Source organism: Hevea brasiliensis, chromosome 18 (assembly GCF_030052815.1).
Source record: "Hevea brasiliensis isolate MT/VB/25A 57/8 chromosome 18, ASM3005281v1, whole genome shotgun sequence".
NCBI classification, from domain to species: Eukaryota; Viridiplantae; Streptophyta; class Magnoliopsida; order Malpighiales; family Euphorbiaceae; genus Hevea; species Hevea brasiliensis.
Window position 1 is genome coordinate 27435097 of NC_079510.1, and position 25073 is coordinate 27460169.

Consider the following 25073-nt stretch of genomic DNA (forward strand, 5'->3'; position numbering starts at 1 on the left):
CTATGTGTTGGTACCTACTTAGTATTGATTACAAATATTAATTGAAGGACTGAAAGGTGAAGATTAATATTAGAAAATTAGGATTTTGAACCTAGGAAATCTGACTTAGAGATAGGGTGATGACCTTTATGGAGTTCCAAAATTAATCATAGATCTTAAAGGGTTTTATTAGGACTATTAAACAACGAAAGTAGGGTTTTGCTCTAATCAGACCACAGCTTAGATGTCTTGAAAGAGGACCTAGGATATCCTAGGATTAATTTCCATCAAAGTGACGATCCTCAATCTAATGAATAGACGAGATTAAAATCCATAATAAGATTACAGTATGAAATCTTAATTCTAGAATTATTTCAATAGATAAGTTTTATTCAAAGTTTATTTTCAGCATCCAAAATAAGTTTAATATACTATTCATTCATATTCGGTAGCCTAAACAGTCAGAACTGCTGTGTAGTCTGGTACTTACTAACTAAATTCCTTGTGGGACAATACTTCACTCATTACTTTATTACTTGTTAGCGATCTGTGCGCTTGCGGGGTTGAAAAACCAGCAAACAAGTTTTTGACACCGCTGTTGGGGATTTTAGCTTTAGTAATATTAAGTGATAGACAATTTAGCTGATTTAGGAATTTGTATTTATTATTTAGTTTTATTTAATTTGTTTTATTCCTTTTATTTTCTCTCAGGCATTTGGTCTAATGCATGACCAGAGCAAAGCCAGAAGAAGAAGTTTTGGACTTGGATCTCAAGATATATAGAACTCTGAGAGCAATTAGGAGAGAAAGGAGACACCAAGAACAAGATCAAGAAAATCCAGAAAACTCCAATCATGGCTGATAACAACAACAACAGGCTAAGACTCTTGAAGGATTACAAAGCTCTATCTATACAAGAATTCCAACCTAGTGTTATAAGACCCATAATGGAGCCAACAATTTTGAATTAAAACCGGCATAGTTCCAGATGATCCAACAGACCCAGTTTTGGGATTCACCAACAGAAGATCTATATTACCACCTCCAGTGCTTTCTTGCCCTATGTGACACATTCAAGATGAATGGAGTATTTGATCAAGCTATAAGGCTCAGAGCATTCCTATTCTCCCTTCGAGACAGAGCAAGGAAGTGGTTACTTTCTCAACCAGCTAGAACATTCACCACTTGGGAAGACCTCTCACAAGCTTTTCTAGCAAGGTATTTCCCACCTACAAAGACTGCAAAGTTAAGGGTTGAACTCAACACCTTTAGACAAAAGGAAGGTGAATCACTCTGTGACGCATGGGAAAGATATAAGGACCTGCAAAGGGAATATCCACACCATGGCATAGAAGATTAGCTCCTAGTTCAGAATTTTTATAATGGGCTACTACCCTCTACAAGGAGCATGGTAGATTTAGTTACAGAAGTTGACTTAATGGAGAAAACAGTGACACAAGCACTTGAACTTCTAGAGAGGGTCGCATATCACAACTACGAGTGGTCAAATAAAAGAGGAAACATAAGGAGAATAGCAGGGATCCTGGAAGTGGATGCCCTAAGCATGATAAATGCTCAATTTGATCAACTCACGAAGCAGCTTGACATAATGCAAGCCAACACTGTTGGTATAAGCAACCAGCACAGCAACGACTGTGGAGGAGGATATACGACTTCGAAATATAACAACTTCAATGAACTCTCCATAGAACAGATGAACTATGTGAATAACAGAGGAAACTTCAACCAGAGGCAACTCAACAATCCGTACTCAAATACTTACAACCTTAGATGGAGGAACCACCCGAATTTCTCATGGTTAAATTCCCAAAATCAGTCAATGAGCAAACAGCAAGGGTACAGACTGCCAGCACCCCTTGGGTTTCAGAACAGAGGATAAAACTTTGCACAGCCACCACCACCTCCTCAACCTCAACAGCCTGAACTGAAGATGACCATGGAATCCATGATGGAAGGCCTCCTAGCAGCTCAACAACAATAGAATGAAATGATCAAGCAGCTGACTTCTAGAATGGACCAACTTGCTACTCACAATAAGATGCTTGAAAATCAAATTGCTCAGCAAGCAAGTTCTTTAAGTAAAACTGCTGGTAAACTGCCTAGTCAACTAGAGATGAACCCAAAGGAGCATTGTAGGGTAGTTACATTAAGGAGTGGAAGAGTTCTAGAACAGTCAGAAGAAGAACCAACTGAGAAAACCTCTGATAAATCTTAAAGCCAAGCAGAGAAGAAAGAGGAAGAGCCAAGAAGTATCGGGAAGAGGAAGCGAGGAAGAGAAAGAAGCTACCTGAGCCATATCAGCCTCCCCTACCTTTTCGTCAGAGATTCCAAAAAGTTAAATTTGACAAGCAGTTTGAGAAGTTTTTAGAGGTTTTACAGAAACTCTACATCAACATTCCCTTCACTGAAGCACTTTCTCAGACACCATCCTATACCAAATTCCTTAAGAAAAGTTTGTTAAAGAAAAGAAAGCTGGAAGACTATGAGATTGTTGCTCTAATAGAGGAATGCAATGCCATACTGCAAAAAAAACTGCCTCTAAAGCTGAAGGATCCAGGAAGCTTTTCCATACCTTGTCTCATCGGCGATAAGAAAATAGACAAGGCCCTCTATGATTTTGGGGCAAGTGTGAATCTAATGCCTCTATCAATATGTTAAAAGCTAGAGATCGGAGAACTAAAGCCCATAACAATTTCACTACAATTGGCTGACCGGTCTGTTAAATATCCTGTGGGCATACTTGAGAACATCCCTATCAAGGTGGGTAAATTCTTCATTCTATTTGACTTTATTGTCCTTGAAATGGAAGAGGATGTTCAAATCCCTATTATCTTGGGAAGACCTTTCTTGGCAACCACTGGAGCAATCATAGACATAAAAAATGGGCAGCTAACTCTCAAGGTAAGGGATGAAGAAGTGGAATTCAACTTGTTCAACATGATGAAACACAAATTTGAACCTGATCAATGCTTTAAAATAGACATGGTTGACAAACAAGTTGAAGAGGAATTGCATAAAGCATATCCTAAAGATCCTCTTAAAGCATGCTTATTGCACACTCACACTGCTGATAATTAAAACACAGAGATTGCAGCTTGCGCACAATATTTAGTAGCTCATCTATCCCTACCCTTGGCTTAAGCTTTCGAGGTTGAGGAGCTAAAGGAGGTACAACCCAAAAGCAAGCCAGAGAATAACACTGAACAGATAGAACTTAAACCTCTCCCCTCCTCACTAAGGTACGCATTTTTGGACTCAAACTCTAAATATCCTATTATTATCAATGCTAGCTTGTCTGATATAGAAGAGGAAAAATTGCTAAGAGTACTTAGGACCCATAGCAAGGTTATAGGGTATAAAATAAAAGACTTGAAAGGGATTAATCCCTCGATTTGCATGCATAGGATACCTATGGAGGAAAATAGTAAACCCATTATTGAACACCAAAGAAGGCTTAACCCAAACATGAAAGAAGTAATTAACAAAGAAATTCTAAAACTATTAGATGCAGGTATTATATACCCAATTTCTGATAGTCCAGTACATGTAGTGCTTAAAAAAGGTGGGACAACTGTCATCCAGAATGCAAATAATGAACTGATCCCTACTAGGATAGTCACTGGTTGGCACATGTGCATAGATTATAGGAAATTGAATAGTACCACCAAAAAAGACCATTTTCCTCTCCCTTTCATCAACCAAATGCTAGAAAGGCTAGTAAAACATTCCTACTTTTGTTATCTGGATGGGTATTCAGGATTCTTTCAAATTCCTATTCACCCAGAATACCAAGAAAAGACCACATTCACATGCCCCTATGGAACCTTTGCATATAGATGAATGCCTTTTGGTCTTTGCAATGCCCCTGCAACCTTTCAAAGATGCATGATGGCTCTTTTTTCCTATTATATTGAAAATATCATGAAAGTTTTTATGGATGATTTTTCTACTTTTGATGATTGCTTAGCTAACTTATCCAAAGTGTTGCAAAGATGTGAAGAATCGAACCTAGTCCTGAATTGGGAAAAATGTCACTTCATGGTAAGAGAAGGCATAGTTCTTGGTCATCTGATATCAGAAAGAGGGATTGAAGTTGACAAGGCGAAAGTTGAGATCATTGAAAAAATGTCACCACCAACATCAGTAAAAAAAGTGCGAAGTTTTTGGGGACATGCAGGCTTTTACAGAAGATTCACCAAAGGTTTTTTCAAAATAGCTAAGCCATTGACAAATTTATTAAGTCAAGATGTTTCCTTTGATTTTGATGAAAATTGCCTTGCTTTTTTCAACAGGATAAAAGAGGCCTTAATCTTAGCACCTATTATGCAACCACCTGATTGGGAGCTAACATTCAAAATCATGTGCAATGCAAGTGATTATGCTGTGGGGGCAGTACTCGGACAAAGGAAAGATAGAAAACTCTATGCCATTTACTACGCCAGCAGAACACTTGACGACACACAAATCAACTATGCTACCACAGAAAAGTAATTCCTAGCAATAGTGTTTGCAATTGACAAATTCAGATCTTATCGTCTTGGATCAAAAGTCATTATATACACAAACCATGCTGATATCAGATACCTTTTGAATAAAAAAGAATCGAAGCCAAGATTGATTCGATGGATCTTACTCCTTCAAGAATTTGACCTTGAAATCAAGGACAAAAAGGGGGTCGAGAATGTGGTAGCCAATCATCTCTCAAGGCTGAGACAGGAGGATGTAAAAGAAGCTGAAGAGTTGCTAATAGATGACTCATTCCCGAATGAATGCCCATTAGCCTTATCCCAAGCTCCTTGGTATGCTGATTTTGTGAATTTTCTTGTATACAGGGTTTTACCAACCAACATGTCTTACCAGCAAAGGAAGAAATTTCTGCACGATGTGCGATACTACACATGGGAGGAAACTTTGCTATACAAGAGATGAAATGACGGGCTAATAAGACGATGCATACTGGAGGAGGATATAGAGAGCATTCTCCAGCACTGCCATTCATCACCATATGGAGGACACTTTAGCACCACAAAAATAGCAGCTAAAATTTTTCAAGCAGGAATTTACCGGCCTAATCTGTTTAAGGATGTGAGATCCTTCGTGCTAGCTTGTGATCAATGCTAAAGAACAGGTAACATTTTCAGAAGGAATGAAATGCCACTACACGGTATACTTGAGGTAGAGCTATTTAATGTGTGGGGGATAGACTTCATGGGTCCATTCCCCTCCTCCTTTGGAAATAAGTATATTTTGGTTGGTGTTGATTATGTGTTAAAATGGGTAGAAGCAATAGCCATGCCAACCAACGATGCCAGAGTGGTCACAAAGTACCTTAAGAAGAGCATCTTCACAAGATTTGGTACACCACGAGCAATAATCAGCGATGGAGGAAGTCACTTCTACAACCAACAATTTGAAACACTATTAAAGAAGTATGGAGTGACTCACAAGATAGCCACACCTTATCATCCTCAAACCAGTGGTCGAGTAGAAATTTCAAACAGGGAGCTAAAGCGAATTCTAGAAAAAACATTAAAATGCTCAAGGAAGGACTAGTCCGTGAAGTTAGATGTGCACTGTGGGCATCTTGCATTGCATATAAAACTCCAATTGGCACAACACCCTTTTGGCTGGTTTATGGAAAATCATACCACCTCCCTGTCAAGCTTGAACACAAAGCTTATTGGGCAATTTAGACCCTGAATTTTGACCTCAAAGCTGCTGGTGAAAAAAGGCTTATACAGCTTAATGAGTTGGAAGAAATACGACAAGACGGGTCTGAGAATGCCAAATCTTTAAGGATAAAACCAAAAGATGGCATGATGATGCATAGCAAGAAAAGAAATAAAAGAAGGAGACCTTGTCTTGCTCTTCAACTCTAGGCTAAAACTTTTTCCAGGAAAGCTAAGATCATAATGGTCCGAGCCCTTCAAAGTTATGCAAGTCTTCCTGCTTAGAGCTGTGGAGATTTGGAGTGAAACCTCAGGAGCATTCAAAGTGAACGGGTAAAGGCTGAAGCCATACTTCCCTAGAGAATCCACAGAGAAGGGAGCCAACTACACCTTCGATAACCCTCTAGATAGACCATGAACAATGAGGGAACAGTCCAGCTAAAGATTATAAACAAGCACTCTTTGGAAGGCAACCTAAAAATTTCTAATTTTTTTTTATATTTTAGCTTTTATTTTTGTTTTATGTTTGTTCATGTTTCATTTTGTAGGTACCCCAAATCCCAATTTTGGAAAAGCAAGGAACCGAAAATAAGAAAGGAAAGGAGACGTCAAGTCAAAACCACACAAGAGGAGACTGTATAAAATCGAGGAAGTAGCTCTGTGTTAAATTTTACATTCATTTCATTCGTGGTAGTAGCATGAAATTTTAATACATAGAGAATTAGAGAGCTAGAAAATTACACGGGTCGTGTATAAGCTTTGTATGCCCTATGTAACCTTATGGAATCACTGAACTATACCCGCATAAGCTCCAAAAAATTACACGACTTGACCCCATGTAATGTTACACGGTGTGTGCTTTGGCAATGGAGAGGGAAATTTCAAGTTTGAGGGAGACAGAGAGTTATATAGGTCCAAAATTCAATTTACATGGGCCGTGTAACTTAGCTAGCAACGACGCTTTCAGACAGGAAGTTACACGGGTCCCAAAACTAGATTACACGGACTGTGTAACTTTATAGAAAAGGGAAATCCACTGCAGGAAGTTACAGGAAGTTACACGGGTCCTAAATGATTTTACACGGATCGTGTACCTTTATAGAAAAGGGAAATCCACGGTAGGAAGTTACACGAGTCCAATGGTCAGGACTCCTGTAGTGGTACATGCCTTGTGTATCATGTCACAAATGTGATACCTGGGGCGCGAAACGCGTGAAATGAAGGGTTATAACGACCCTTTAAATCTGCATAACTCCCATTAAACTCCCTCCCACTCAGAAACTCTTCCTCTCCAAGCTTCCCTCCCTTTAAAAACCCCTCAAATCTCATTTTCTCTCATAAAACCCTAGCCTTTCCTTCTCCCAAATCTCTAATGGCACCTGCAAAGAGACCAACCAAAAGAATGGGCTCCCCCTCCAGGCAAGAACGCGACTCCTCACCTTCTCCTCAGCCATCACCCCAACGCCCATGAACAAGGCCAACCCAACGACAACCACAACCCCAGCCACAATCAGCACCTCACCCATAACCTCCACAACTAGCACAGCCTGAGTTCTCCATTACTTAGGGATTCTGCGATAATGCCCACAGAGATCTATGTGCCCGGCTTAACAACCGGAGGATTATTTCTACAAAATATATGGATTTTGGGTTGTTGGAGCAACTCGACTTGCGTGAAGAGATTGATGAGCTACTCGATGGCATTGGGTGGACCAGATTTGCCCAACTTCAGTTTCTAGCCTACAAGGACACCACTTTGGAATTCCTTGGCAGTTTTAAGGCCACCCTGTGGCCCACAGACCTTGAAGATGGGGGGAGGATCGAATTTCGGCTTCTTAGCGTTGATCGAGTTATGAATATGGACGAGTTCAACATGGTGTTTGGCTTTGACAGCGCCGGATTCTAAGAGATCCCGCAAAATTGAATGATTTACAACAACATGGACTTCTGGCACTCCATCACACCAAATACCAACATTTATAACTCTAGCAAGTCCAAATCTTTTGGCATCACCAGTCCTGCTTTAAGGTACATGTACCGACTCGCCACCCCACACCATCATGGGTTGCAGTGACAGCCTAGGCATGGTAAACGCCAATGAGCTCTTCTTCCTCTAGTGTATGGTCACTGGGTAGCGATGCAGCATGGGTTTCTTCTTGTGCAACCACCTTTGCTGTATCTCTCACCAGCCAACAGGCCACATAATGCTTGGCGGACTCATTACCGCCATAGCACTCCACTTCGGATTTATCTAGGGGCATCACAGGCTCTATCCCTGGCACCGCCAAAATCGACCAGACCATCTGCATCTCCATGGGGATATGCAAGAAGGTTAGAAACACCTATTTCCTACTCGATGTCATCCCCAGGAGAGACAAAGCACAAGCAGAACCTGGAGAACCATCATAGCCACAAGAGGAAGCCCGAGAGCCACTCCACCACGAGTCCCCAGCCCGAGTGCCTCCCTACACTCCACCATCGACAGACCCCATCCTTGCATACCTTCAGCGAATGGAGACTACCATAAACAACAGGATGCAAGCACTCGAGGACAGTCTCCAGGAGGCCCACAACAAGCTTGACATAATCATGGAGAGACTCGATGGAGAGGGACCATCATCCCCATCAGAGGCTTTTTAGAATTAGGACTATAGGATAGGTTCCTTCATGTAAAAACCTAGTTGCCTTAGTCCTACTCAGTGCTCATAGGTCTCTATTTCTAGCTTTTTGTCAAAACTTTTAAATTTTAATACATAATATGCTTTTTGAAAATTTTATGTGTTGTACTTTAATTTTGTATATTGTGTTGCCATTGAAGACAATGTCAGCTTTGAGTTTGGGGTACAGATGCATTTCATACACTACATATCATTGCATTTCATTGCATTGCTTAATTATATCCATATTATACTTGTGCATCAAAATTCCAGAAAATTTTATAAATTTTGAAATTTTGAACTGGTTTTTAACTAATAATTATAACCACAAATATTAATAAGCTAATAATTGTTCTTCATGGGATCGAGGAATGAATGTATCATGATAGGCAAAAAGGCTTTAATTTGTTGTCTGTGAAAGACCTATCGCCTTAGTGGAGCTAGACTAGTTAAACCCCTTCATAGCTATCAATTTGTCACTTTGTACTTGTAAAATCGGGAGAAAATTTCTAAAATATAAACAAACCTAAAAATGCCTCACCAACTCTAGAAAATGTCTCTTGAACCTATCGAGGTGAAATCCTAGCATATGTTTGAAAAAGAGATGATTAAGGCTTTCTTTCATTCAACCCCATTAAGCCTTAAGCCACCCTTAGTTACAATTTACCCTTTGCAGCCAACTTGATCCTATATTTTCATCTGTATAATTTTCCTTATTTACTCACACATATTTACCTATTCCCTAGTCTAAACACTCACCTCACCCTTTTGAGGAAGTCTAGTGTATAAAGGATAAGTATATCAAATGTAAAAGAAGGAGAATATGAAAATACCAAGAAGAGCGCAAGTGTACAATTAAAATAAAAGAAAAACTTATCTTTCCAGCCTAACAAAAGTAATGAGTTTAGGGTAAAAGACAAAAGGGACATGAAAAAAAAAAAAAGAGAGAGAAGAGTCCCAAAATTAAACACCATGACAAGTATGGTTGGCACTATAAACCCTTCTTCACCATGCATAAATCAACAGAACAAACTTGGTATACTTAAGGCCTTGTGCATGAAAGCTAACCTCAAATTTGTATTCCTTAAAACCCTTTCATTGGTAACTAAATTATCATCCTTTAACCCCATTACAACCTTTTTAAAGACCTTTTGATCTTTTGAAAGTATGTGCTACATTAGTGGAGATAGGAAATTGAGATGTGCCTATGGAATTGGAATTAAATCAATCTCAGTAATTTCTATAATAGAGGCTAAATTTTAGGTGAGTGAGTATTTTATAAGTCTATTTTGGTAAAATAGGTTATTTGTGACTTATTAATAGCCATGCATAGAGGAGCAATTGGTTGAAACACCACAAAAAGGGGGGGGTGAAGTTTTAAGCAGATAGCTATTGAAACCTTTACGCCTTAAAGGAAAGGAATTGGTATGATGGTTGAAGGAGTTCAATTATATGCATATTGAATTTATGGTTATACTTCTGAGTTTTCCCCTAAAATGTATTCTAAAAAGGTTTTCAATTTGCTTGAGGACAAACAAAAGTTTGAGTTTGGGGGTATTTGATACACTTGTATTATATAGATGTTTTTAAGTACATTTGTATAATATTTCATACCATTTAGATAAGTAATCTCATGCATAATCATCAATTTCAAGTACTTTTGTAAATTCCATTGCCAAACTCTGAATTCTATGTTTCCTGTATGTTTCTAGGTGTTTTGAAGAGGTTCCAAGGCATAGGAGCAGAGTAGAGAGCTTAGAAAGGCCAAAGAATTGAAAAGTGTTACTGATACATGTTACACGGGTAGTGTAATCAATGCCACAGACCCGTGTAACTTATTGCCAGGTGAAATACAAAAAGCCAAGGAAGAATCAAAGTACGCGGGCCATGTACCATGCCCCGTGTAAAATATGAAGACCCGTGTAAGTCTCTGCCAGGCCAAGCTTGAAGATTTCCTTGAAGTACAAAAGTACACGGGCCGTGTAATCAAGCCCGTGTAAATACCTGAGGCCCGTGTAAAGTCATATCCTGATACAAGATACAATAATTCAAGCTCCAGTAAGTTACACAGCCCTGGGCCGTGTATGAAGGAACGGAAGCGTGAAAAACACAAGTTTATACCATTGAATTCAAAAATTTTCACCTAGGGTCACATGCATCATGCAAGATTTATTTTTATCTATTTGATTTCAATGATAAACAACATATTAAAACTCTTTTAATATATTTTTGGATCTGTATTTGCCATTTAAGATTTTAAAATTAATCAGATTAATTTTAGAACCCTAGATTAAATCAAGAACGATTACACTAACCTCTTGATGCACTGTAGCGTGTCTGCACCTTTGAGATTCGTCTTCAGGACACCAGATGTTGCCCCTCTAGCTTGTCCACACCAAGAACACCTATGGCAGTCCTTGAACAGCTTCTAAAGCTTTTTCTATTAATTAGAAATTCAAGTTCTGCCTTTTAAGAGATTAAAGATGTAAACAGGACACTAAAAACAATTTCTAGTGTTCTTAATTCAAGAGATTGATGGCTAATCTCTTTGAATTGATGAGAGATGAAGAAGAATAGATGAAGAGCCTCAAAATGGAGTGACAAAGGAGAGGAGTGGCTGTTGGTTGCTTTTCTTTTTCATAACAACACTTATATAGCTAGGTTAACACATTAAACCCTTGCCATATGTCACCCTTTGATTAGCTCTAGGTTTAAGTGACCCAATCACATTGTGCCAAGTGTCAAACCTATATTTAATCTTGATTTTAATCATCTTACATGATTAAAAAACATTTGGCAAGCTTATGTGTAATCCCATGTGTCACCATCTCATGGTGCCACGTGTCACACTGTGAAATGACCAAAATGCCCCTGTGTCTTAATTTTGAGTTCTTAACCCAAAATAATTATTTTTCTTCTTCTAATTAATTTATATCAAATATAAATTAATTAATTAATCTTTATTAATAAATTTCTCATTAATTAAATTCATATTTAAACACTTTAAATATAAATTTAATTTATACTACACATCCAATAATCTAGATTTGGTTTCAAGTCATGCTAGGGACTTTGCAATTTAATTGCAAACCAAACCTAATTAATTAATTAATTAAACACTTTAATTAATTAATTAAATCATATTTAAATAGGTGATAACTTGTGTATGTGTGTGACTTACTAGGCTCATCACTAATTGGCAATGAGACATGATATCAACTCTTAATATCATAAGAACTCTTTCTTACCATAAATGATTTCTCTAAATCATTTTATGAACCTCATAGACCATGGCTAACACCTAGCATAGCATGCCATGGCCACCCAATTAGTAATAAGGTTTACCTTAAATGAACCTATAATCATATGTTACCATGCACTAGAATCTCTCTGTTACAAAATCCCAACTCAAGCTGGAGTCATGGTTTATGTCAAACTCCATTTGCTATGAATATTATATTCTCTTTTAATTCCAGTTCTTGATTAAAAGATTTTCTCATCGAAACTCTTTTTCTCAATAAATCTATCTGTCTGCCAGAACTTGAAACATCAAGAACAATTAAATGAACATAGGATTTTAACTCTATTTACTTGGAGGAACAGATTCCATCTTGATCAACACCTACCTCCATATATAACTAGCAAGAGCCAACAGATGCCCATATACCCATACACAGTACAAGTATGAAAGCAGTATCAAACTCAAACTACCTATATACAAGATAACTGTGCTATCTCAGGTCTAAAGATTATATGCACTGATATGATTTATGGCAAAATATTGACAAGAGTAAACTCCATGTGCTTGTCATAAGTGTCACTGGTTCGGCCTACTTATCATTTATAAGTGCCTATCATGTTTGTTATACGGCATGAAACTCACCATTCCATCTTATTTATATCTCATATAAATAACTTGGGAACAAACATGAATACAGTCTTTCTGGATAAGTCATGTCCTTATTATGAAGTATCCTCGATTGTGAACCTATTTATGATACTTTGTGCTAGAAATATTGTCACTCATATTCTTAACAACTTAAGAATAATATTTCTAACAAAATATCAATGGACCTTTTCTATTACACATAAATATATTATGTAAACGGAAAAGTGGAAATGCCTTTTATTAATAAAAATATGTACAAGATACATACTAAATGATATGCTCTAGGGCATACTACTAACAATCTCCCACTAGCACTAGAGCCATTCATTACAATATCTTAGACCTATCTTCTCAAGATGTCGGTGTAGCTGAGCTTGTGACAAAGGCTTAGTGAATGAATCAGCTGGATTTTCAACTGATAATATTTTCTGCATGGCTATATCACCTTGCCCAACTATATCTCTGATAATGTGGTAGTGCCTTTCTATGTGTTTGGATTTTAGGTGAGACCTTAGTTCCTTAGCCTGTATGACTGCTCCATTATTGTCATAGTGTAGTGGAACTGCTGACTCAATGGAAGGAACTACTGTAAGTTCTGTCACGAACTTCTTTATCCAAACAGCTTCCTTTGCAGCATCTGATGCAGTAATATATGCAGCCTCCATAGTGGAATCTGCAGTCGTGCTCTGTTTGGAACTCTTCCAACTGACTGCACCTCCATTACAAATGAACACATATCCAGAGGTAGACTTTCTATCATCGATATCTGATTGGAAGTCAGAATTAGTATAACCATCCAATTGCAAGTCTCCACCTCCATAAATCAAGAATAAATCTTAGTTCTTCTCAAGTACTTAAGGATATTCTTGACAGCTATCCAGTGTTCCAAACCTGGATTGGATTGATATCTGCTAGTCAGACTAACAGCATATGCGATATCCGGCCTAGTACACAACATTACATACATTAAACTTCCAATAGCCGAAGCATATGGAATCCTGGCCATCTTGTCTCTTTCTTCAGGTGTCTTTGGAGACATCTCTTTAGAAAGGTGGATACCATGTCTCACTGGTAACAATCCTCTCTTGGAATTAAGCATGTTAAAACTCTTTATCACCTTTTCCAAGTATAGACTTTGGGATAAACCAATTATTCTTTTCACTCTATCTCTATATATGCGAATCCCAAGAATATAGGTTGCCTTCCCTAAGTCTTTCATGGAGAATATATTTGACAACCATACCTTTATAGTTGTCAACATACCTGTGTCATTACCCATCAACAGTATGTCATCCACATATAAGACAAGGAAAGTGATAGCACTGTCACTAACCTTCTTATATACACATGGCTCATCCTCATTTTTGATAAAAGCAAAGGATTTAATGGCTTCATCAAAACGGATGTTCCAACTCCTCGAAGCTTGTTTCAACCCATAAATGGATCGCTTTAGCTTGCATACCTTGGAACCATCTTGGGATTCAAAATCCCTAGGTTGTTCCATGAAAATGTTTTCTTCAATGTATCCATTGAGAAAAGCTATTTTGACATCCATCTGCCAAATCTCATAATCATAGTGTACAGCTATTGCTAATAAAATCCTAATTGATTTAAGCTTGGCAACAGGCGAGAAAGTCTCCTCATAGTCGATTCCTTGCCTTTGGCGAGACCCTTTTGCTACTAGCCTTACCTTATAAGTCTCTACCTTTCCATCAGAACTAATTTTCTTCTTGAAAACCCATTTGTTCCCTATAGGTACAATCCCTTCAGGTGGGTCAACAAGATCCCAAACTTGATTCTTATACATGGAATCAATCTCGGATTTCATAGCATCAATCCATTTTGAAGAGTCTATATCTGATATAGCTTCTTTATACTACTTCTTCATGAGTAGACAACTCTTGTTCTTCTTCATGAAGAAAACCATATCTCACTGGTGGGCGAGATACCCTGGTTGTTCTACGAGGAACAGCTGTAGATGTTTCATCAACGAGTATAGGTTGACTAGATGGATCTATATCCATCTGATCTGTTGGTTGGTCAGAATTCTCCAATTCTAACTCTATTTGCCTTCCTTTGCCTCCTTCTTGAACAAATTGTTGTTCAAGAAATGTGGCATCTTTACTTATCACAACCTTTTGTGAAGTAGGCAAATAAAAATAATATCCAAAACTATCTTTTGGATATCCAACAAATTGACCTTTTTCTGATCTGGTCTCCAATTTATCAGTGTTCAGCTTTTTGATATAAGCTGGACAATCCCAAATCTTAACATGCTTAAGACTTGGTTTTCTTCCATGCCATATCTCATAAGGTGTGGAAGAAACTGATTTTGATGGAATTCTATTCAGAATATACAAAGCTGATTCTAATGCAAATCCCCAAAAGGAGATTGGCATATCAGTATAGCTCATCATACTACGTACCATATCCAATAGGGTACGATTTCTCCTTTCAGATACACCATTCAGTTGTGGCGTTCCTGGAGGAGTCAGCTGAGAAACAATGCCATGCTCTCAAGTATTCATCAAATTCAGTACTCAAATATTCACCTCCACGATCTGATTGAAGAGCTTTAATACTCTTTCCTGTTTGATTTTTTACTTCAGATTTAAATTCTTTGAACTTTTCAAAGGATTAATGTTTGTATTTCATCAAATACAAATACCTAAACCTTGATTTATCATCAGTAAAGGTAATAAAATAATGAAAGCCCCCTCTAGCCATTTCTTTAAATGGACCACATACATCACTATGTATTAACTCCAAAATATTTTCAGCTCTTTGCCCTTGTCCAACAAAGGGTGACCTAGTCATTTTGCCCTGAAGGCAAGATTCACAAGTTGGAGTAGGCTCAGAGCCCAATGAGGATTGAATCCCCATTTTCTCCAGTTTTGCAATCCTATCTTCTGCAACATGACATAACCTTAAGTGCCAAATATATTTTAAACTTGAGTTGGTTTTCACCATGGCATTACATTCTTTTAGATCACTTGCATTCAATTTGTGTTTGTTATTATTATCCAAATAATAAAGACCATCATTCATATAACCTGAACCAACATATTTATTTCCAAAATAATTATTGCAAACATCATCTGTGAACTGAAATTCATAGCCATTTCTAGTCAAACTAGATGTAGAAATGATGTTCTTAAAAGCATCAGGTACATATAAAATATTATTCAAACACAAAACATGTCCAAACATATAAAAAGATTTAGATCCTATGGCTAAAGCTTCAACAGTTGAGCCATTGCCAACCCGGACTCTAATATCTTGAGAACGCAAGCTACTACTATTTGCTAGTTCCTGCATATCATTAGAAATGTGAGAACTGGCACCAGTATCTAAAACCCAAGCTGTAGATGAACTATGAGTATCATCAGAATCTAAATAACAAGATATGGACATACCTTCTGAAGGTGTATCCTTCTTGTCCTTCAGAGAAGCAAGATACTCAGGCGCCTTTTCTAGTGCCCATCCTTTTGGCAGTGGAAACACTTTCCTTTGCCTCCATCAGCTTTAGTCTTCCTTTTCTGTTTAGCTATTTTCTTGGAAGGACTAGGAATCTGAGGTTTCTTTTTCTTATTGCCCTTCTTCTTGTTGGACTTTCCAGCAAAAGAAGATGCAATTAAAGCTACCTCTTTTCCTTTATTGCCCGACATATTCTTTTGAGAATTAACCAGCATGTAGAGTATTAACCAGCATGTTGAGTAAACCAGCTAAGGTGCATTCCTATTTAGTCATATGGAAATTTGTCACAAAATTCCCAAAAGACTTGGGAAGGGACTGAAGGATCAAATCCGTCTGTAGTTGGAAATCTATGTTGAAGTCAAGATGTTCTAACTGCTCAATCAGCCGAATCATCTTGTGGACATGATCCCCAACATTTTGTCCCTCAGACATCCTCATACAGAATAGCTGTCTAGATATCTCATACCTAGCATTCCTGCTGTGCTCACCATACAACTCTTGTAGGTGAAGGAGGATCTCACTCGCACTCTGCATGTTTTCATGTCGTCAGAACTCATTACTCATGGAAGCAAGCATGTAACACTTAGCTCTCATATCATGCTCCTTCCACTTGTCCAAAGTTTCATGTTCCTCTTGTGTGGCCTCTGGAGGTAAGGGACCAGGAACATTTAAATCTAGAACATATCCTATATGTTTAAGGTTCAGGACAAGTTTCAAATTTCTTAGCCAATCAGATATATTAGGTCCTGTCAACCTATTGCGATCAAGTATGCTTGCAAGGATATTGGATGGTGGTGGTTGTTCTGTGCTCATTTTTATTAGAAAATTAACTGCAGAAAATAACCAGATTATTTAGTAAATGTATCATGTAATTAACCAAAATGATTATGGTCTTTTAATCAAATTGGTCCTCCCACTAACTTAGCGAATCCTACACTTCCAAAGTAGAAAACGAAAATCCTAGTTGGATGGATTTCTAGTGGGTGATTGAATTCTTATAATTCTATTAATCATCCTCAGGTACATCCGTTATTGGAATTACAATAAACTATAAGTGAGCAACTCCTTGCCCATCACATCTCATGTGAGATTCAATCCTTTACCTAGCCCCTAATGCTCAAAATCTCAGGTACATCCATTATTGACTTATCTTGCATTAGTTAAGTTGATCCCATTGAGCCAGTAATTATGCAAATAATTTTAATGTCCTCAGGTACATCCAATATTGGCTACCAAACCATTTACATATTTACAACATCTTATGCTTAACAATTATTCTTAAGAAAATCTCTTAAATTAATTGCATCTTATGCAACTATTTAAAATTTCTTAAAATAATTGCCCCAATGGAGGGCCTATGTTATAATTACTTTAATTATAGCATATCCAACTTAATCATTTGTTTGGAAGATTTTATGGTCATTCTAATTACTATTAAGGTCTCACTTTGCACATTATCCAATTAGCATACATATATCATATAATAGCATACATTCCCATACATCTTATGCATTCATGGATAAGCAATAAATATGGTATGATCATGGACTTTCTAAGGGATTCAATTCTGAGCCACCAAGAATTGAATCAGGGCATTCCTATGTGCATTTCATTTATTCATTTTACAAGAGTTGCTGAAGGAGTACATAATCAACACTTGATCTTGAATTCCTCCCACTGGTCCCACCAATGCTCTTGACCTCCTTGAACTTCTTGCAATCCAATATTACATAGTAATCCTTCGCATACCAAGGCGAATTTACAAGAACTTAAATAAATGAAATTACAACCCAAAAATTATTACAAACTTAATAATACATGCCCAAAATAAATTAAAATAAATTAATTAATTTACAATTCCAAAGAAACATAAAAGAAATAAATCCAATCACATTGGTCTTTTATAGTCCATGATCATCCATCATGCATATCACTATTTAACAATTAAATAAAACATACATACTTAAATTAAATTGAATATCTCATATTAAACTTAAAAATCCAGATTTGAATATGATTCAGATAAATTTAAAAATTCAGATTTGAATCTCATTCAAACAAATTTAAAAATTCAGATTTGAATCACATTCAAACAACTTTAAAAAATCATATTTGAATCACATTCAAACATTTTTTAAAAAATCATATTTGAATCACATTCAAACATTTTTTAAAAAATTAGATCTGAATTTTATTCAATTAATTTTAAAAAATCAGATTTAAATATGATTCAAACAACTTTAAAAATTCAGATTTGAATCACATTCAAACAACTTTTAAAATTCAGATTTGAATCACATTCAAACAATTTTTAAAATTCCGATTTGAATCATAATTTAATTGTGTGATAAAAATTCTAATTAAACAATTTAATTAGACATAAAATGGATCTTAGATCATACAACAATTGCACATTCACCATCCATTTACCTTTGCAACCCATTGTGGTGCATCAACCATGCGCACCATGGTGTTCATCATTTGTGCCGCCACCTTGGCTTTGCAACCAGCAATGAACTTTTGATCTCATGATCAAACACACAATTAAATCATATAAACATCAATCTAAATGGCAAATATAGTGGCTTTGATACCGATTGAAGGAACGGAAGCGTGAAAAACACAAGTTTATACCATTGAATTTAAAAATTTTCACCTAGGGTCACATGCATCATGCAAGATTTATTTTTATCTATTTGATTTCAATGATAAACAACATATTAAAACTCTTTTAATATGTTTTTGGATCTGTATTTGCCATTTAAGATTTTAAAATTAATCAGAATAATTTTAGAACCCTAGATTAAATCAAGAACGATTACACTAACCTCTTGATGCACTGCAGCGTGTCTGCGCCTTTGAGATTCATCTTCAGGACACCAAATGTTGCCCCTCTTGCTTGTCCACACCAAGAACACCTATGGCAGCCCTTGAAAAGCTTCTAAAGCTTTTTCTATTAATTAGAAATTCAAGTTCTGCCTTTTAAGAGATTAAAGATGTAAACAGGACACTAGAAACAATTTCTAGTGTTCTTAATTCAAGAGATTGATGGCTAATCTCTTTGAATTGATGAGAGATGAAGAAGAATAGATGAAGAGCCTCAAAATGGCGTGACAAAGGAGAGGAGTGGCTGCTGGTTGCTTTTCTTTTTCATAACAATACTTATATAGCTAGGTTAACACATTAAACCCTTATCACATGTCACCCTTTGATTAGCTCTAGGTTTAAGTGACCCAATCACATTGTGCCAAGTGTCAAACCTATATTTAATCTTGATTTTAATCATCTTACATGATTAAAAAACATTTGGCAAGCTTATGTGTAATCCCATGTGTCACCATCTCATGGTGCCACGTGTCACACTGTGAAATGACCAAAATGCCCCTGTGTCTTAATTTTGAGTTCTTAACCCAAAATAATTATTTTTCTTCTTCTAATTAATTTATATCAAATATAAATTAATTAATTAATCTCTATTAATTAATTTCTCATTACTTAAATTCATATTTAAACACTTTAAATAAAAATTTAATTTATACTACACATCCAATAATTTAGATTTGGTTTCATGTCATGCTAGGGACTTTGCAATTTAATTGCAAACCAAACCTATTTAATTAATTAATTAAACTCTTTAATTAATTAATTAAATTATATTTAAATAGGTGATAACTTGTGTATGTGTGTGACTTACTAGGCTCATCGCTAATTGGCAATGAGACATGATATCAACTCTTAATATCATCAGAACTCTTTCTTACCATAAATGATTTCTCTAAATCATTTTATGAACCTCATAGACCATGGTTAACACCTAGCATAGCATGCCATGGCCACCCAATTAGTAATAAGGTTTACCTTAAATGAACCTATAATCATATGTTACCATGCACTAGAATCTCTCTGTTATAAAATCCCAACTCAAGTTGGAGTCATGGTTTATGTCAAACTCCATTTGCTATGAATATTATGTTCTCTTTTAATTCCAGTTCTTGATTAAAAAGATTTTCTCATCAGAAACTCTTTTCTAAATAAATCTATCTGTCCTGGCCAGGAACTTGAAACATCAAGAACAATTAAATGAACATAGGATTTTAACTCTATTTACTTAGAGGAACAGATTCCATCTTGATCAACACCTACCTCCATATATAACTAGCAAGAGCCAACAGATGCCCATATACCCATACACAGTACAAGTATGAAAGTAGTATCAAACTCAAACTACCTATATACAAGATAACTGTGCTATCTCAGGTCTAAAGATTATATGCACTGATATGATTTATGACAAAACATTGACAAGAGTAAACTCCATGTGCTTGTCATAAGTGTCACTGGTTCGGCCTACTTATCATTTATAATTGCCTATCATGTTTGTTATATGGCATGAGACTCATCATTCCATCTTATTTATATCTTATATAAATAACTTAGGAACAAACATGAATACAATCTTTCTGGATAAGTCATGTCCTTATTATGAAGTATCCTCGATTGTGAACCTATTTATGATACTTTATGCTAGAAATATTATCACTCATATTCTTAACAACTTAAGAATAATATTTCTAACAAAATATCAATGGAACTTTTCTATTACACATAAATATATTATGTAAACGGAAAAGTGGAAATGCCTTTTATTAATAAAAATATGTACAAGATACATACTAAATGATATGCTCTAGGGCATACTACTAACAGTGTAGTGACACACGGGCCATGTATCACGGGACAATCAGTTTCCTGAATTTGTTCCAGCTCTAGCTTTGACAGAAAGAAGAGACTCCTAATGCCTTGAGGACTCTAAAAACCTAACCCTAGATCATTCAATATAAATAGAGGAGCCGCAGAAAATAGAAGAGAGTTTTGGTCTTTAGTTTTTTTTAGTTTTGAAGTTTTAGGAGAGAAATCTTAATTCCAGACCTAATCTCACCTTCATATTCACATCCTTCACAGCCGTCTTGGAGAGTAGATCATCAGTACAAGAGGGAAGCCCCCAGCTGAAATTTCACAATTTCAAGGCTGCAGAAAATCCTCATCGGTTCTGTTGTTCTATTTCTTTAAGACCATTCATGTTCTCTCATTTTATTTCTATTATGTTTGTTAAACTCACCATGAGTGAGTGTAACACCCTCACTGTAGCAATTCTGTGCATTCTACTGTTCCGGTGATCGGTGTCGGTCCGGACAGCTAGAACGTCCGAAAAAATATTTAGACTAGAGTGAGGAGTCATAAGTAACTTCTAGGACATAAGTAAAAGATTAATTGGAACTTGTTGATAAATAGAGCTTTGGGATTTTAGTCTATCATAGTTGTTAAAGAGCTAGAATTTTCTCTAGAAATGTGATATTATGAGCTAGAAGCTCTATATTGAATTAGAAGTGTGTTAATTATTAAATTATTTTAATTAAAGAATGAGTTTAGAATCATAGTTGAGAGGATTAGACTTTAAAATATATTTGTGAAGGATGTTAAAAGGAAAGAAAATTTGAAAGTGGAATCTTGGCAAGTATAAATATGATAGTAAAAAAAAATGTGAATATGTAATAGACTGTACTAGAAAGTAAATACGAGTTGGAAAAATTTAAGTCGTCTGGTGATAATATATTTTAAAATTATAGTTATATAAGTTATGTGATCAGGATATACTTGGTAGCAATGATTTTTTTTTTTTTTTGAATTATGAGGAATTGGCTTAACATGGTCATGATGTTATTATGATTGTAAGTGACAATTATGGTAGTTGTTGATTCTAGTAAATTCAAAATGATAAGGAGTATGAAATCTATCAGTAACTGAAAATTTTTATTTAAATATTATATTATAGAACTATATATATATATATATATATATATATATATATATATATATATATATGTATGTATTGATAGAATACTACAGGAGAACTATGGGTCTTATGAATATATCAAATATGATATGTGAACATAAGAGTGTTAGCAATAAGAAGAAGTTGTAATGTGTGATCATTCGAATAACATAACGAATGTATAAATTATGTGAATATTAGACTTGGAAATTTTATTATCTATGTCTTATTTATTGTAATTAAGCAAATATTATTGCTATTGGGATGTATGATTGTTGAAATATGTTGAGAAGATACCAATTGAGTTAAGGGAGTGTGGTGTTGTGTTTATGCAGGATTTTCTAGACTTTAAGTCCAGTGTGGTTTTTAGGCCATAAGTAGAATTGTGCAAGTCCAGTTGGTGCAAAGCCAATTGGAGATGAAACTAGACACATAATGACACAACTTTCATGTAGAAACCCTACCTAGAAAACTAAGTTAGAATGACCTAGAAATTGCCCCAATCCGGGTGACCAACAAGCTGTCCCTGGAAAATGACTAAATGAACAGTGTTTGTTCATTTGGTCATAACTCACTGTAGAAATGTCCAATTGACCTGATATTTATATCAATGGAAAGCTTAGACAATTTAGAACAACGTTTATGAAGAACACAAACTTAAATTTTGAACCTAACCAATTGAAATTTCTAGCCCAAGTTAGGACACTAAATCTAGAAGAACCAAATTCTGCCTAGAATTTCTGGACAAGACCAATCCGGCCAGTTATGGTATTTAGGCCATAACTTGAGCTACAAAACTCTAAATGGAGTGATTCAAAAAGAGAATTAAAGAAGACACATAAAAAAACAAATTTCATTAAGAAAGTTTTGTCAAAATTCTACTGTAGCAAGGTCCAATGGAGCAGTAAACTTGGACCTCAAATTCTGAAAAATTGAAATAAAACCTAGGCGGCTAGGAATTGAGTTTGGCAATCAATGCCAACAAAAATAAAATTCAAAATGTGGTTTCTTGGTGAATTTAGGCTAAACAAATTTATTATAAATCAAAAAGTCAACCTTTGAATGGAAATAGTCAAATGAATAGTAACCACTAAATTATGTAAAGAAGAAAATCAAACTATAAGAACCATTGTAGTTATTAATATAGGATGTGGTAGGTAAATTGTGAATGGTGAATTTGAGTGAGACTAGGATTTAAGGAAAATTTAGATAAATTTGAAATCCATGAAATATTCATGGATTACTTGAAATATGAATGAAAATTTATCTAAATCATGAGGAATAGATAGTTAGGGCTTATATGCCCATTACAAATAGAATTCATGATACATTAGTAATACAATTGGAAATATGAAATTGTAATTAGCATAAGTGAATTGTCAAATGTATAAATGAAATGAAGTCAACATGAGGAATTATGTTTCATTGTAATTAAAACAATAATAATATCCTACCCAATAAGTGGTACATAAGAGGAATTAAGATGAATTATGAATACTTGTTCTCATCATGAGGAAAAAGAGAAATTAAAATTAATACATAAATAAGTTTGTATCTCAACTACATTGCTAGAGAAAATTTAATTTTCACTTCTGGACCTCATAATATATTCATTATACAACTGAGAATATAAAATGTGAATTATATATATATGGACTGTTAAATGTGAAAATGAGGTAAAATTATCACTAGGGCTTATGCCTCTTTTGTAACTAAAAATTAATACCTTACATAATTAATGGCATATGAGAAACAAAAAGAATGTTTTGAGTACAATGGTACATGAGAACAATTGTTGTGAATTGTGATCAAAATGAAGGATAAAATGAATGTATAAATTTTGAGAAATGCATAATTTATGTATAATTGTGATTCAAAAAATTTATGTTCCCACTGGAAACATAATTAAGTGATATAAATTGTAATTAAAACTTATAACGAATTAATGATATACTAATACATATTAACACTTAATAGTACTTATGTGCCCATGTATTGCCTAGACATGTGTGTCAGATTGGATAGATTGGCATGCTAATAGAGTATTATTTTGGTAGTACTGTGTAACGCTTTATGCCTGTATTCATGGCTTTATGCCCGCACTCATAGCTTTATGCCTGCACTCATGGCTTTTATGCCCGATTATATGTTATCATAGCTTTTTAGCCATACTGACTGCATACGTGGTTGACGTTCCGCATCTCATGGTATGATGGCCCGAGGCACCGCGGTGTCCAGTACCAATGACCCATTATCCAGTTTAGTCAGCCTGTCATAGGTTACTTGGGCAGTGAAATTTGTTAAGAATAATGTGAATTAAATGAATGAATAAGAAAGAAACTAGAATTATTTTTAAAATTTTATTTACTATGAAATGATCCAAAACCTAGGAAATGTTGAGTGAAAGGATAAAAAGATTAGCAAAATAGATATCATTTAAATAAATAATTACAATTGCATCGTCTAAAATAACATGAATAGAAATGTAATTGTAACACCCTACCTGTAGCAACTCCGTACATTCTACTGTTCCGGTGACCAGTGTCGGTCAGGACAGCTAGAATGTCCGGAAAAATATTTAAACTAAAGTGAGGAACCATAATTAAGTCAAATATTAATAAGAAAAATTTAGGAAAAATTTTAGAAATAAAATACAACCAAGTTAAATGAGCCTGTGCCCTAGCGATGGGTAACCTAGTGGGAGATTGCGGTTCTCCCAACTAGGAGTCCTAGACCAGGGGGAAAATTCATAAAATAATTTTTAGGACTCCAGAGAAGGGTCATTGAGGTTCCTATGGCATTAGAATGCCAAGAAAATGCTTAGAAAAATTTTTCAATCGGTACAGACAATTTTGGTCTGTTAAGCCAAACGGAGGGCATTTTGGTCATTTCGCCCGGGTCAGTCTAGCTCATCTCCTGCACCAGGAAAGAAGTTCAAAGGTCTACCTACATAGAGTTCAGGTCAACCACAAGGTCAGGGTCAATCCCAGAGGCCCAGGCCACAGTTCACCCTTAGGAGAGGTCAGTCCACACCATCAGTGGGCAGCTCTCTAGGGACGGGGTTCAGGGGACCAGCCCCAGCATCTTCTACATGTCCACATTGCCTGAAGTGGCATAAGGGGGAGTGTTGGAGAGTGATGAGTGCCTGCTTAAGGTGTGGGTCAATAGAGCATCAGTTGAGAAACTGTCCACACAGAACTGCTACAGCTGCTCTAACACAAGCAGACAGACCTGCTCCTGTATCACAAAGGGGTAGGAAATCAGGAAAATCTGAGGTAGTGGGACCATCATAGAGGCTTGCATCTGAGCCAGCAGAGAGGCCTAAGGGCAGAGCACCTGCCAGAGCCTATGCCATAAGAGCTCAGGAGGAATAAGATGCCCTAGACATCATCAGGGGTACGTTCTCCCTCTATAATACATCTGTGCATGCATTGGTGGATCCGGGATCCACTCATTCATACATCTGCTTTAACTTACCCATAGAAAGGGGGATACTAGTAGGGGAGAATGACCAAGACATTCTGGTCACTAATCCATTAGGCCACAGT

General features: G+C 36.0%; 1 non-coding gene across 1 annotated transcript; it reads right to left on the minus strand.

Moving 5' to 3' along the window:
- Nucleotides 1–1222: 1222 nt before the first annotated feature.
- On the minus strand, nt 1223–1329 carry LOC131176224 (small nucleolar RNA R71). The gene has a single exon (XR_009146348.1). It is a non-coding gene; the product is annotated as a small nucleolar RNA R71 (small nucleolar RNA).
- Between the last annotated feature and the right edge of the window lie 23744 nt (nt 1330–25073).